Genomic DNA, 12500 nt, shown 5'->3' with positions numbered 1-12500 from the left:
ACAATGTTACATATGGCCACCAGGAGATGGCGCCAAATACATGACACAGACTCAATGATGACTCAAATGACACAGAATGAAACTCATTCTGTGAAATCTCATTACTAAAATCATGTCTGCATGCTATGCAAACCTTTAGTCATTGTTGTGTTTGCATGTGCAAGTAGTTCCTATGTACAATTATTATGTTTTATTTGTTTGGAGAAGCTTTTGGACACATGGAGAAGTTTTTGGACACTATGATAAATTATATTTGTAATGTTATAACTTTTGATTGCTTTGTCATATCAGCACAGAATCTTTCTCAGATATAGTTGACGTGATTGGGAACAGAACAAAAACAAGTTTTTCGAAAACACCTTATTTATATCCTGAGGTATATAAAAATATGAAAAAAAGTTTTTAAGGGTTAAAAGAACTAGTAGCATAGTAGTAAAGCAATTATATTACTGTTATTTGAGTCAAATTTGGATAATATCAATGTTTTATTTTTAAGTAATAATTGCAATTGCACTGTTACATTCGGCCTCGAAACACTCTGAAATCTTGTATGCATCTCTGTCGTATTCTTGTCTTTTCTCAGGTATATTATCTGCAAGAAGGAAGAGACTTGTAAAGGACTGGAATCAGAGACAAAAACTTCAATCAACATCCCAAAACAAAGCGTGGAGGGACAGATCGGTGAGAAATAATAGTTAGTAGTATTCAAGCAATTCTAAACACACGTAGAAACTGATGTTCAGTGTTTGTCAGTAATTGTCATGATGCGTCTCAAATTGTTTCTGCATCAAAATAAAAGTGTCTTTATGGGTGCAGAATGTTCTAGTAGTGTGATGTGGTTAGTACTGTGTGTTCTGGCTGTGGTTGTTTGGGGTTTTATGGAAGTACATTCTGTGTGTGTGTATGTGTGTTTGTGGTGTGGTACTGTACATTCAGTGATCACAGCTGTCAACAGCACTGAGGTTTTGATCAACAGATTTCGGAGGAACCAGCCAGTCATCCACTTCCTGTCTTTTGCGCTGAATGATGGTGAGGTGCAGGATGGGTTTCTGTGCTTCAGAGAGGACGTGCTGCAGCGCTGTGGTCAGGTGTGACCGTCTGTGAAACTGAATTTCCATTTGAAGTCAACATGAAATCAAAGTGGCCTCTATTTACTTTCTAAATACATGTTCCTGATCATATTGTGCACGATTCATCAGTGCATGTTATTCCAAAGAAAAAAACAACATTTGTCTAACACAACACAATTATAGTTTGGATAATTAAATAATGATAGTTTAATGTTTATACCTCATTACCAATGAAATATCAAAGTGACAAAAGATAATCTGGTAAATGTTATTTCTTTATTTAGTGGCATTTATTTGTAATTGTATGGCATATATTACAACAAACTATTATTATAGCAATATTCAGGGTTCAACAGAAGTTAAGCTCAATCGACAGCATTTGTGGCATAATGTTAATTACCACAAAACATTTTTTTGACTCGTCCCTCCTTTTCTTTAATAATAAAAGCAAAAATCTGTGTTCCAGTGAGACACTTACAGTGGAAGTCAATGGGGCCAATTTTTGGAGGGTTTAAAGGCAGAAATGTGATGCTTATAATTTTATAAAAGCCCTTACATTAATTCTTCTGTTGAAACCATAGTTATGAGACACTTGTGAAAGCGGCACTTACCTATACATGATGAGGTAAAACCATCCAAACGCTTTGAAAACAGCAAACTTTGACTTCCTTGACATTGGTATGGTATCCATTAAGGCTACACCATTGACTGAGTTAAGTTTGATATTGCAATAAGGTCTTGCGTGATTACAAAAGCTTGAAAGGCTGCGTTTAAAAATAGACTGCAATCAGCACTTCAGTCAGTGCTGTGTAAGCAAGCGGCGCCCTCTAGCGGTCTGGACAGCATTTTCCATTATTCATTACACCACTATAGAATTTCAAAGGGCGTTTTGTTCCTCTGGTAACTTCTTGACATTTCCGTGGAATTGCCCAACATATGTTTGCATAATATGAATTTGTGATGTTTTATTATATACAGTACAAACATGTACAATGTGAGTTCTGTTGTTCTGAACTGCAAAAACAGATGTGCAAAAATGCTGTAGAAGTACAAAATGACCTCAAGTATTATGCTATGATATTTAGTTATTTTTCATTCTTTTTTTTTTAAATCTTTTTATCTTCTATTTATCATTCATTGTGAATTTTTTTTTTTATGTTGGCCTGTCATGTGTTCAAGAGATCCAATCCATGTTCAGTGGAAATTACTGATTGTTAGAACAAAAGCTTTTGTACCTCTTTTTACGTTTTAAAACACGTTTCCTGAGCAAAACATGGATCTGATGACAAAATAAAGTGGCAAAATATCTGCAACGGCCAAAAATGTTCATATCGGTGCATCCCTAGTCTTGTGGCTATACTTTTGAAACAGATATTTGCTTTTTTTTAAAGAAAAGGAGGGACGAGTTGAAATGATTTGTTTTTTTGTGGTAATCAATTATATGCCACAAATTCTGTCGAATGAGCTTAACTTGTTTTGAAGCCGGAACATTCCTGTTATTTAATATATAATAATATGTGAGACCAGGGCTAGTTGTCACAAGGCTTAGAGTTACTGATATACAGTATATACAGTTGAAGTCAGCAGTTTACATACAACTTAGCCAAATACATTTAAACTCAGTTTTTCACAATTCCTAACATTTAATGGTAGAAAACATTCCCTGTCTTTGGTCAGTTAGGATCACTACTTTATTTTAAGAATGTGAAATGTCAGAATAATAGTAGAGAGAATGATTTATTTCAGCTTTTATTTCTATTATCACATTCCCAGTGGGTCAGAAGTTTACATACACTTTGTTAGTATTTGGTAGCATTGCCTTGAAATTGTTTAACTTGGGTCAAATATTTTGGGTAGCCTTCCACAAACTTCTTACAATAAGTTGCTGGAATTTTGGCCCATTCCTCCAGACAGAACTGGTGTAACTGAGTCAGGTTTGTAGGCCTCCTTGCTCACACATGCTTTTTCAGTTCTGCCCACACATTTTCTATCGGACTGAGGTCAGGGCTTTATGATGGCCACTCCAATACCTTGACTTTGTTGTCCTTAAGCCATTTTGCCACAACTTTGGAGGTATGCTTGGGGTCATTGTCCATTTGGAAGACCCATTTGCGACCGAGCTTTAACTTCCTGTCTGATGTCTTGAGATGTTGCTTCAATATATCCACATCATTTTCCTTCCTCATGATGCCATCTATTTTGTGAAGTGCACCAGTCCCTCCTGCAGCAAAGCACCCCCACAACATGATGCTGCCACCCCCATGCTTCACATTTGGGACGGTGTTCTTCGGATTGCAAGCCTCACCCTTTTTCCTCCAAACATAACGATGGTCATTATGGCCAAACAGTTCAATGTTTGTTTCATTAGACAAGAGGACATTTCTCCAAAAAGTAAGATCTTTGTACCCATGTGCACTTGCAAACTGTAGTCTGGCTTTTTTATGGTGGTTTTGGAGCAGTGGCTTCTTCCTTGCTGAGCAGCCTTTCAGGTTATGTCGATATAGGACTCGTTTTGCTGTGGATATAGATACTTGTCTACCTGTTTCCTCCAGCATCTTCACAAGGTCCTTTGCTGTTGTTCTAGGATTGATTTGCACTTTTTGCACCAAACTACGTTCATCTCTTGGAGACAGAATGCGTCTCCTTCCTGAGCAGTATGATGGCTGTGTGGTCCCATGGTGGGAATAGTACTTGTGTACTATTGTTTGTACAGATGAACGTGGTATCTTCAGGCATTTGGAAATTGCTCCCAAGGATGAATCAGATTTGTGGAGGTCCACAATATTTTTTCTGAGGTCTTGGCTGATTTCTTTTGATTTTCCCATAATGTCAAGCAAAGAGGCACTGAGTTTGAAGGTAGGCCTTAAAATACATCCACAGATACACCTCCAATTCAGTACACCTCCTATCAGAAGCTAATTGGCTAATTGTCTAAAATCTTGACATAATTTTCTGGAATTTTCCAAACTGCTTAAAGGCACAGTTAACTTAGTGTATGTAAACTTCTGACCCACTGGAATTGTGATTATAGTAAATTAAAAGTGAAACAATCTGTCTGTAAACAATTGTTGGAAAAATTTCTCGTGTCATGCACAAAGTAGATGTCCTAAACGACTTTCCAAAACTATAGTTTACTAATATTAAATCTGTGGAGTGATTAAAAAATGAGTTTTAATGACTTCAACCAAAGTGTATGTAAACTTTACCGAAAGGGTTAAATGTGTTCTAAGGACAAACATACTTTTAATAATAGTTAGGTCGAAGCATGTTGTCACATTTTCACATGTTTTAAATGTGAAAAATGTATTCAATCAAACTCAGTTACAGTATTTGTGTGTCAAAACAATTTTTAAACATTTTTGTATGTTACCTTTTCCATTCATAATTCATGCTTATAAATTAACATTTAGCTAAGAAGCCTGTAATAGTCTGTTTAATGCAGTTGTAGATTTAAAGAGAGGTGTAGATTTTGTTTTAGTGGTTGTGATGGGAGACCATGCCCCCCCAATGTTCACATAAATCCTACACCACTGGTTCCATTGTGACAATGTGCCCTACCACTGGGGCAAGTTGTCCCATGAGGCCAACATGTGATCAATCGACTGTATATTTTTTCCTGTGCAAAAACAGTGAAAATGTTCTGTAGGTTTTTTGTAGCCAAGACTTCAAGGTATGTGTCAATGCAGAGAATGACTTTCTAAAATACACCTACCCTGAGAAATATCCACTGAAGTAAAAAGTGTGACCACTAGTCCCACAGCTAAACTTCACCTCACTATTGGCACTTTGGCCCTGCTGAACGAACAGGAAGTGACACGAGCAAGTGAACTTCTTCAGCAGTGTCAAGATGTTATCAGGTCTGCGTTTTTATGCGAACTAATGCTTATTTTTAAAGAGACAGTACATACACATGCATCCATTACTGATGATGGCATAATGGTAAAAGCTTTGATTCAACATCACTTTATGTTCATTTCACTACAGTTTGACCAACCTCTCATGAGTGAATATTTAGAGAGCAGTGAGCAATCTTTACATCAGACTAATGTTTGTTCTGAGAGATTGTGGTGATCTGTCTCTGCAGAGATATAACTGAAGGAAAGGTTCTTCCAATAGAAGTCAGAGGAATTGAATATATGAATGATGACCCATCGATGGTGGACGTTCTGTATGCCAAAGTCGCCCCTCAAGACGGCACTGACAAGTAAGATTTGATTCATTACCTGTCAGATACACATAGCAGCATCACATTTCAGAGCTTCACAACATTAGTGTTATTCCATGTCAAATCAACCACATTTCGGAAACTTCCCTGCCTAAAATGATTTATTTTGTTGATACTTTTTCTGCAGAAAAATAAATGTAAATGGTGATGAAAGCCAAATATTAAATGACATTATTGTATCTATGTGATGAAATAAATGTAAATTTCTTGTTTCAACATTATTTTTTACTTCAGACCTTTTTGTTTGGTTGGACAAGAAAAACTAGCTTCATACCATGTGACATTTGGTTTTCGACTATTGAAACAATTGACTCATATAGCCATATTGAGAGCCCCATATCTCTGGGATTGAACCATATAGGGTCTTAAAAATAAAGATACAAAAAGAAAAGTTTGTTTTGAACCAGAACCTAAAAGGATATTAATATATCTTTAACACTTCTGGAGTTATAGACACTCCAACTTTGGACAAATGACACAAAAAAAGTGTTTTATCCCATTTTTGGACTCGCTCCATTGGCATATAATGCAAAAAGAGGTGCTGAAGTCAACTGATATTAGTAATAAATCTACTGATCTCTGTGTACAAATAAAATCATGACACTGACACCTTTAAAAGGTTACTTTTTTGACATGTAGTTTTACTTCAAAATCATAGGCGAATATAGTCATTTTGACCCCCCTCTACAAAATAATGAATTATTCAGTAAATATTGATTTGTGCATTGTTCGTTTTAGTCTTCGTTTTAGACTCACACTTGTATTGTTCGCAGTCAAATTTGACAGAAAACAATAAATGTGTAATTTATTTATTTTCATGAAAGAAATGTAAAAACACTAACTTCCTTAAAGTAAAAACACTGAAGTTGGGCATTTTTACATTTCTCAATTACACCATTAATTTGCATATGCAAATAGGTAATTTCACTCCAGTAATAACCTTCACTTCTTTAAGTTGAAACAAAGAAATATGAGAAGGTTTCATGTAATGGGGGATGATTGCTGCCATCTGGTGTAACAAAAGAATAATGACATGACTTGAAAATCATGTCATGACAAAAATAACCGGTATATGGCTGCACTAATTCATTCCTGGTTGAAACAAGATGAATGTGTGTGTGTATGACCCCCTTTCCACCTGGTATTAAGATGCATTTCAGGTGATCTGATCACATGTGTTCAGGTGAGACACATTGCTGTTTACACCTGGTCACTTAAATGCATCTCCTGTGAGCACTTGTGTGCAGATTTGGAGGGGAGGATCTCTGTTTCATGACGACATACATCAATCACTATATTTACATTTATGCATTTGGCAGACGCTTTTATCCAAAGCACAGTGTACTTATTACAGGGACAATCCCCCCAGAGCAACCTGGGGTTAAGTGCCTTGCTCAAGGACACAATGGTGGTGGCTGTGGGGATTGAACCAGCAAGCTTCTGCTTACCGGTTCTATGCTTTAGCCCACTACGCCACCACCACTCCACTATGTCAGTATCGGTGCGCTGTTTCTCCCAGATGTGGTTAAAATTTAATCTAAGCACAAACACAACATGTCAAGCAGAATTATCTATTATTTTAGTGGATTACCTACATTAAGGAGTTTCAGGTGTTCGTGCTCTCATCTGTGTTGATATCAGACACACTAAAGAAGATCTGTGAAGTTCTCGTAAGTGTGTATGTACTGTATCTGCTTTTCAGTAGCAGTTCTAGCTTGTATGGCACCCTGGGCGAAACACGCTTCAGCACCCCCCAAAACTAATGTTCCCCCTGATGGCTGGGGGATTTGAGGGCACTAACTTGTCTGTGTGGGCACCTCGTGTCACCCCTGGCAAGGTGCCACCCCTGGTAAGATGCTGCCCCGAGTGGCTGCCCATGTCGCCCATGCCTAAATCCGCCCTTGCTGCTTTTTTAAATTTTCAGATCTGACGGTTATTTCCTTTTTTTTTTTTTTTTTCTCCCCAATTTGGAATGCCCAATTCCCAATGCGCTCTAAGTCCTCGTGGTGGCGTAGTGACTCGCCTCAATCCGGGTGGCGGAGGACGAATCTCAGTTGCCTCCGCGTCTGAGACCGTCAATCCGCGCATCACGTGACTTGTTGTAAAGTCGCTCGTGAAGGCAAAGATTAAACTCTTGTTTTAGCGCAGCAGTTGATTGACAGTTGAAGCCCCGTTCACACCGCCAGAGATATCGCGTGAGATAGCGACATGATCCCATTCATTTTCAAGAGCACAGTGACTTTCTGAGACACGAGCTGTCATGACCGTTGGCAACAGAGATCGCCGTGGAGAGCGACCAGACAAGTTGATAAAATTTTAACTTTATGCAAATGACGAGCGACAATTGTGAGCGACTACAAATGAGAGTGAAGACAGACGGAGGAGAAGTTTCAGCATCGTGAGGGATTTTTACTGTTCATGCATGGATATAATAAAACAATGATGCATGGAAAAGCATGTCAGAAACAGTATGCAGTCAAAGTGAGTTTGAGTCATTCATTCATGATAGATTGATCATCTTATTAATGATTTATATGGATAGATTGATCGTCTTGTTAATGATTTAATGCACTGAACACTGCTGCACATTTTATAAAACACTCTACACCGCAGAATGTACATTTGTAGAGACAAGAGAACTGATTCCTTGTCAGATTGTAATTATATCTTAATTTTACCGGTGTTAGTCTCATCCGTGATCATATTTTCAAAAGCTATGGCCAGTCCTCCAATAACGTTACAGCGACAAACAGTAGGAATGCCCACTAGCGACACCAGGTCGCTGGCAGTGTGAACGGGGCTTGAGGGGTGGCGCTTCACTGCTGCTGAGACGCATTCAGGACAGACTGGCGTTAGCACCTCAAATGTGATGTGGTCACATGCGTTTTTGACCACATTCGTATGTGGTTTTTGTGATCCGATCATAAAACGTTTTAGACCCCGTTTAGACCTGTATTTAGGGCTGACCACATGTGATCGGATCACCCGAAATGCATCTTAATACCAGGAGGAAGTGGGGTCTATGTGTTCTGCATTGTGAATGTGTTATATGGTCTCACCCATTTATTTGTGTGTGTATTCTGTATTGTGGCTGAATTATTAATTTTATTTGACAAATTCCACAAAAAAAAAATGTATATATGTGTGTGTGTGTAGGCTGCAGCAGATAGCAGACAGGCTGGTGGAGTGTTTTATATCAGGTGGTCTGATGGAGCGTGAGTGGGACAAAGTGAAGATTCATGCCACTGTAATGAACACACTGTTCCGGAATGGTCCGTCAGGTGAGACCGACCCACATCCACACAGATAGACTCCTGAAACACTCAATCTTTAAGCACATCAGCACGAATGAAACACTAGTCTCACATATTTTAAAATTATAACTCATGTAAGTCATTTTTCAGTGCTGCTGTTTCAGAGCTGACAGACTTAATGTGTATCATATTTGTGGAGCACGTCCTTCATAACTAATGTCCTCTTGAACAAATTTACCGAACTGAGCTTTGAGCAAATTCGTGACCTCACAAACCTGGTCAGCAAATCTCAGAAATCAAGTATCAATCGCACAGATGCCAAACTAACCGCATAAGGAACTCCGATGGTCACACGCGGTCAGGAATGACAAAAACAGCAGCCGCTGTGAGACGAACGCTGTGTTTATCAGGCATGTTTTTCAAAAGTTCTGCATGTCTTCATCTTCATACAAAGGTCTCATTCAGATGTGTTTGTGTAAATCGGACCGTTGTGTTGTTGTTGTTGTTGTTGTGGCTGCGTCCATGTTGACATCAGGCCGTTAGTGTGCTGTTTTCAAATAAGTAGTTGAGTAAAGTTGTTCACCAAACACCACCGACCGCTTCTAAACAGAACACGTTCATCACTATCTGATTATATGAAGAGTATTTCGAAATTTAAGTTCTTGTTTTTGTGTGTGTGTGTCTGTGTCTAACCTCAAGTGTGTTTCTCTCAGCGGAGGTTTAAGGAGCTTCAGGAAGACAGAACATTAAAGACCGTGAAGCTTTTGATGCAAGAAACATCTTACAGGTTAGAAACGTCACAAACAGGATGCATCTTAGGCCATTTTCCAATGAACAATTAAACTGCATCAGGACTCCCCCATAGTGCTATAATGTAAAAAAAGCCCATTTATATATGTACAAATTCTGCTTGTAGTGGCACAGAACATACAAAGAAGTGAGAATATCTATAAATATCAAATACCATGATATATACATGGCAGACCAAGGAATCTCAAAGAGAATTGTTAATGTATGACATGATATGTGTCCAAACAAACATAGGATTACCATGATTTTTGGTGCAGTTTTCTAGCTAAACTTTAAAGGAATATTCCCACAAAAGTTATTTTTGACTCGTCCCTCCTTTTCTATAAAAAAGCACAATTGTGTGTTCCAGTGAGACACTTACAATGTAAGTCAATGGGGTCATTCTGTAAACATTAAAATACGCACTGTTTCAAAAGTATAGACACAAGACATAAACAATATGTGTGTTAACATGATTTATTTAGTGTGATAAAATAACTTACTAACCTTTTCATGATGACGTAACACCGTAAACCCCAACAACCATAAAAACTATGATTTAAACAACTTTATAGCTCAAGTTTTAGCAGAAAAATGAATGTAAGTGCTTTTATAAAACTACAAGCTTCACATTTCTGCCTTTAAACCCTCCAAAAATTAGCCCCATTCACTTCCATTGTAAGTTCTTCCCTTTTTTGTCATAAAAAAATCACAAAATGCCCCCGAAATTCAAAATGCCTTTGTAATTAATTCTTCGGTATTAAGGTGTAATCCTTAATATTCTGTTATAGTCCTATATATTTATATTAAGTCATAAAATATGAGTTGATGTTGATTTAATTCTTAGGCTAAGAAGTAATACATTTAAATCCAGGGGGCAAATATTGGTTTTTAATGAAAGCTTAATTGTTGACACTGACCTTGGTTGTATTTATTTATTTTTTATCCCCTTTTCTCCCCAATTTGGAATGCCCAATTCCCACTACTTAGTAGGTCCTCGTGGTGGCGCGGTTATTCACCTCAATCCAGGTGGCGGAGGACAAGTCTCAGTTGCCTCCGCATCTGAGACCGTCAATCCGTGCATCTTATCACGTGACTCGTTGTGCATGACACCGCGGAGACTCACAGCATGTGGAGGCTCATGCTACTCTCCACGATCCACGCACAACTTACCACACACCCCATTGAGAGCGAGAACCACTAATCACGACCACGAGGAGGTTACCCCATGTGACTCTACCCTCCCTAGCAACTGGGCCAATTTGGTTGCTCAGGAGATCAGGCTGGAGTCACTCAGCAACTCGTGACTCCAGGGGTGGTACCGCATAGAGAGTTTATTACTGTGTACAAATGTAACCGAAAACATGCAGTAAACTGCAACGGTTACCCGGGAGCAGCAGATACTATAAGTTGTTTTGCAAACACTTGTCTGAACTTATTCTTCACAGGCTGCTTTCTGGAGCAGGAGCTGTTTATTTGGATCCAGAAGAGGCGACACCTGTTATCTTACAACATGTTTAACTGTATGACCTGGTTTGTTCTGAGAAATCAACTCTGGATGTAGATGTGTTTTCTAAATAAGTTCATTCACTCTTTTTTTTCCCCACCATCTGCTCTCACAGTTTTATCATATTTTACAGCAGAGATGCAAACATTTGTGATACAACTCACTCTGCACTTGTGTGTCGTGTGTATTAACATTTTGGAATGTGAGTTTGTGTAATTAAAACAGTGTTGAGACAGATCTAATGAAGATCTATGGAAGTATATTAATGACAAATGTCTTCATCAACACCCGATTGCACCACCTAGTGGTGAAGCCTTGTAACAGCAAGTGAAGTTTGTGCATCGGCACTCTACTGCTTTTCCTGCAACGCACAAGGTTGAATTTTCAACCAAATTGTAACCACTGAAATTTGTAGGAGAATTTGCAAAGCGAAATATAATGGACCGAATATTACCTGTTGAATAATAAAGTTAATATTTTGGAACTGAACTTTGGACGGTGAGTATTTATTGAATTTTAATAATTAAATTTAGTGCAAAATGTTTTCAATTGAAATATTTCCAGCTTAAATATACAGCCATATGAAATTGCATCCCCAACCAAAATGCAAGCACTGTTAATGCAATGTGTTTATTTTTAAATTAGTGTTCAAACTGAACGTGTTTTTGCGTCCGCTTGCACTGTTTTTCAGTCGTTTTCCATGTTAATGTAACAGTGGCCAGCTGATAGATAGCTGTGCAATGTGTATAAACCTCACTCTCCTGACTTCAAGAGGTGCACTAGTGACTGACGCTAGAGGCTGTAGCCTTTAGCCTCCTTGTTAGCGCACCCGCCTCCCATGCCGGAGACACCAGTTTGAGTCCCGTACAGAGCGGGTAGAACAGGAGCGTCACAATGGTGCCGTGACCCGGATGGGAGTGAGGTTTAGGGGTTGAGTGTAATGGTGGCTAGCTGATAGATAGCTGTGCAATGTGTATAAACCTCACTCTCCTGACCTCGAGAGGTGCACTAGCGACTGACGTTAGAGGATGTAGCCTTTAGCCTCCTTGTTAGCGCACCAGTCACCAATGCGTCTGTCTGAATGGTTAATGGAAGAAATGCTTTAGCCAATAGTTATATGAACGCTACTCATACTTAAGAATATAAAACAAATGCTTATCTCAAAGTCACCAGAATTGAACACTTTGGTGTTGTTTTTTGCAACAACAAAAAAAATCTCACGGGGGAGCATGCCCCCGGACCACCCTAGATATAAGGTTTATTAGGCAGATTTCTGTGTGTACCCTGAGATTAAATCCTGCAGGCACCCCTGGTCATTAATATACTTCCATAAAGATCTGCCATTACTTTAAAAGAAATTTCACTTCTGAATTTTTAATGAGCTGGAGATCCCCGCCCCATGTTCTAATGAGTCTCCATGCACATGTTTATGGATTTTACAGGCAATAATATTTAGTTTAAAAAATGTACTGCGAAGCCGTGTTGTTGCTGAGCCGAAAGTTAGACTTTATTGTCTCTCTCTCACTCTCTCTCTTTCTCTCTCTCTCTCTCTCTCTCTGCAGATGTTTAGTGAGTTTTATTTCGGAGCGTTTGGGCTGCATTTTATCTCAGCATTACTCCACTGAAAGTACAGGATATTATTCCTCTCCGGGACA

General features: G+C 38.6%; 1 long non-coding RNA gene and 1 pseudogene across 1 annotated transcript; one reads left to right on the top strand and one right to left on the bottom strand.

Moving 5' to 3' along the window:
• Positions 1–10981, top strand: part of LOC127423565 (activating signal cointegrator 1 complex subunit 1-like) — an 11909-nt pseudogene extending 928 nt beyond the window's left edge.
• LOC127423571 (uncharacterized) lies at positions 512–1772 on the bottom strand. Its single transcript, XR_007894339.1, has 3 exons — positions 1682–1772; positions 931–1106; positions 512–592 (listed from the first exon to the last, which is right to left on the bottom strand). It is a non-coding gene; the product is annotated as an uncharacterized LOC127423571 (long non-coding RNA).
• Positions 10982–12500: the final 1519 nt, after the last annotated feature.

Source organism: Myxocyprinus asiaticus, chromosome 32 (genome assembly GCF_019703515.2).
Source record: "Myxocyprinus asiaticus isolate MX2 ecotype Aquarium Trade chromosome 32, UBuf_Myxa_2, whole genome shotgun sequence".
NCBI classification, from domain to species: domain Eukaryota; kingdom Metazoa; phylum Chordata; class Actinopteri; order Cypriniformes; family Catostomidae; genus Myxocyprinus; species Myxocyprinus asiaticus.
The sequence above is the reverse complement of the archived record's forward strand: the minus strand, read 5'-3'. Positions and strand labels throughout refer to the sequence as shown.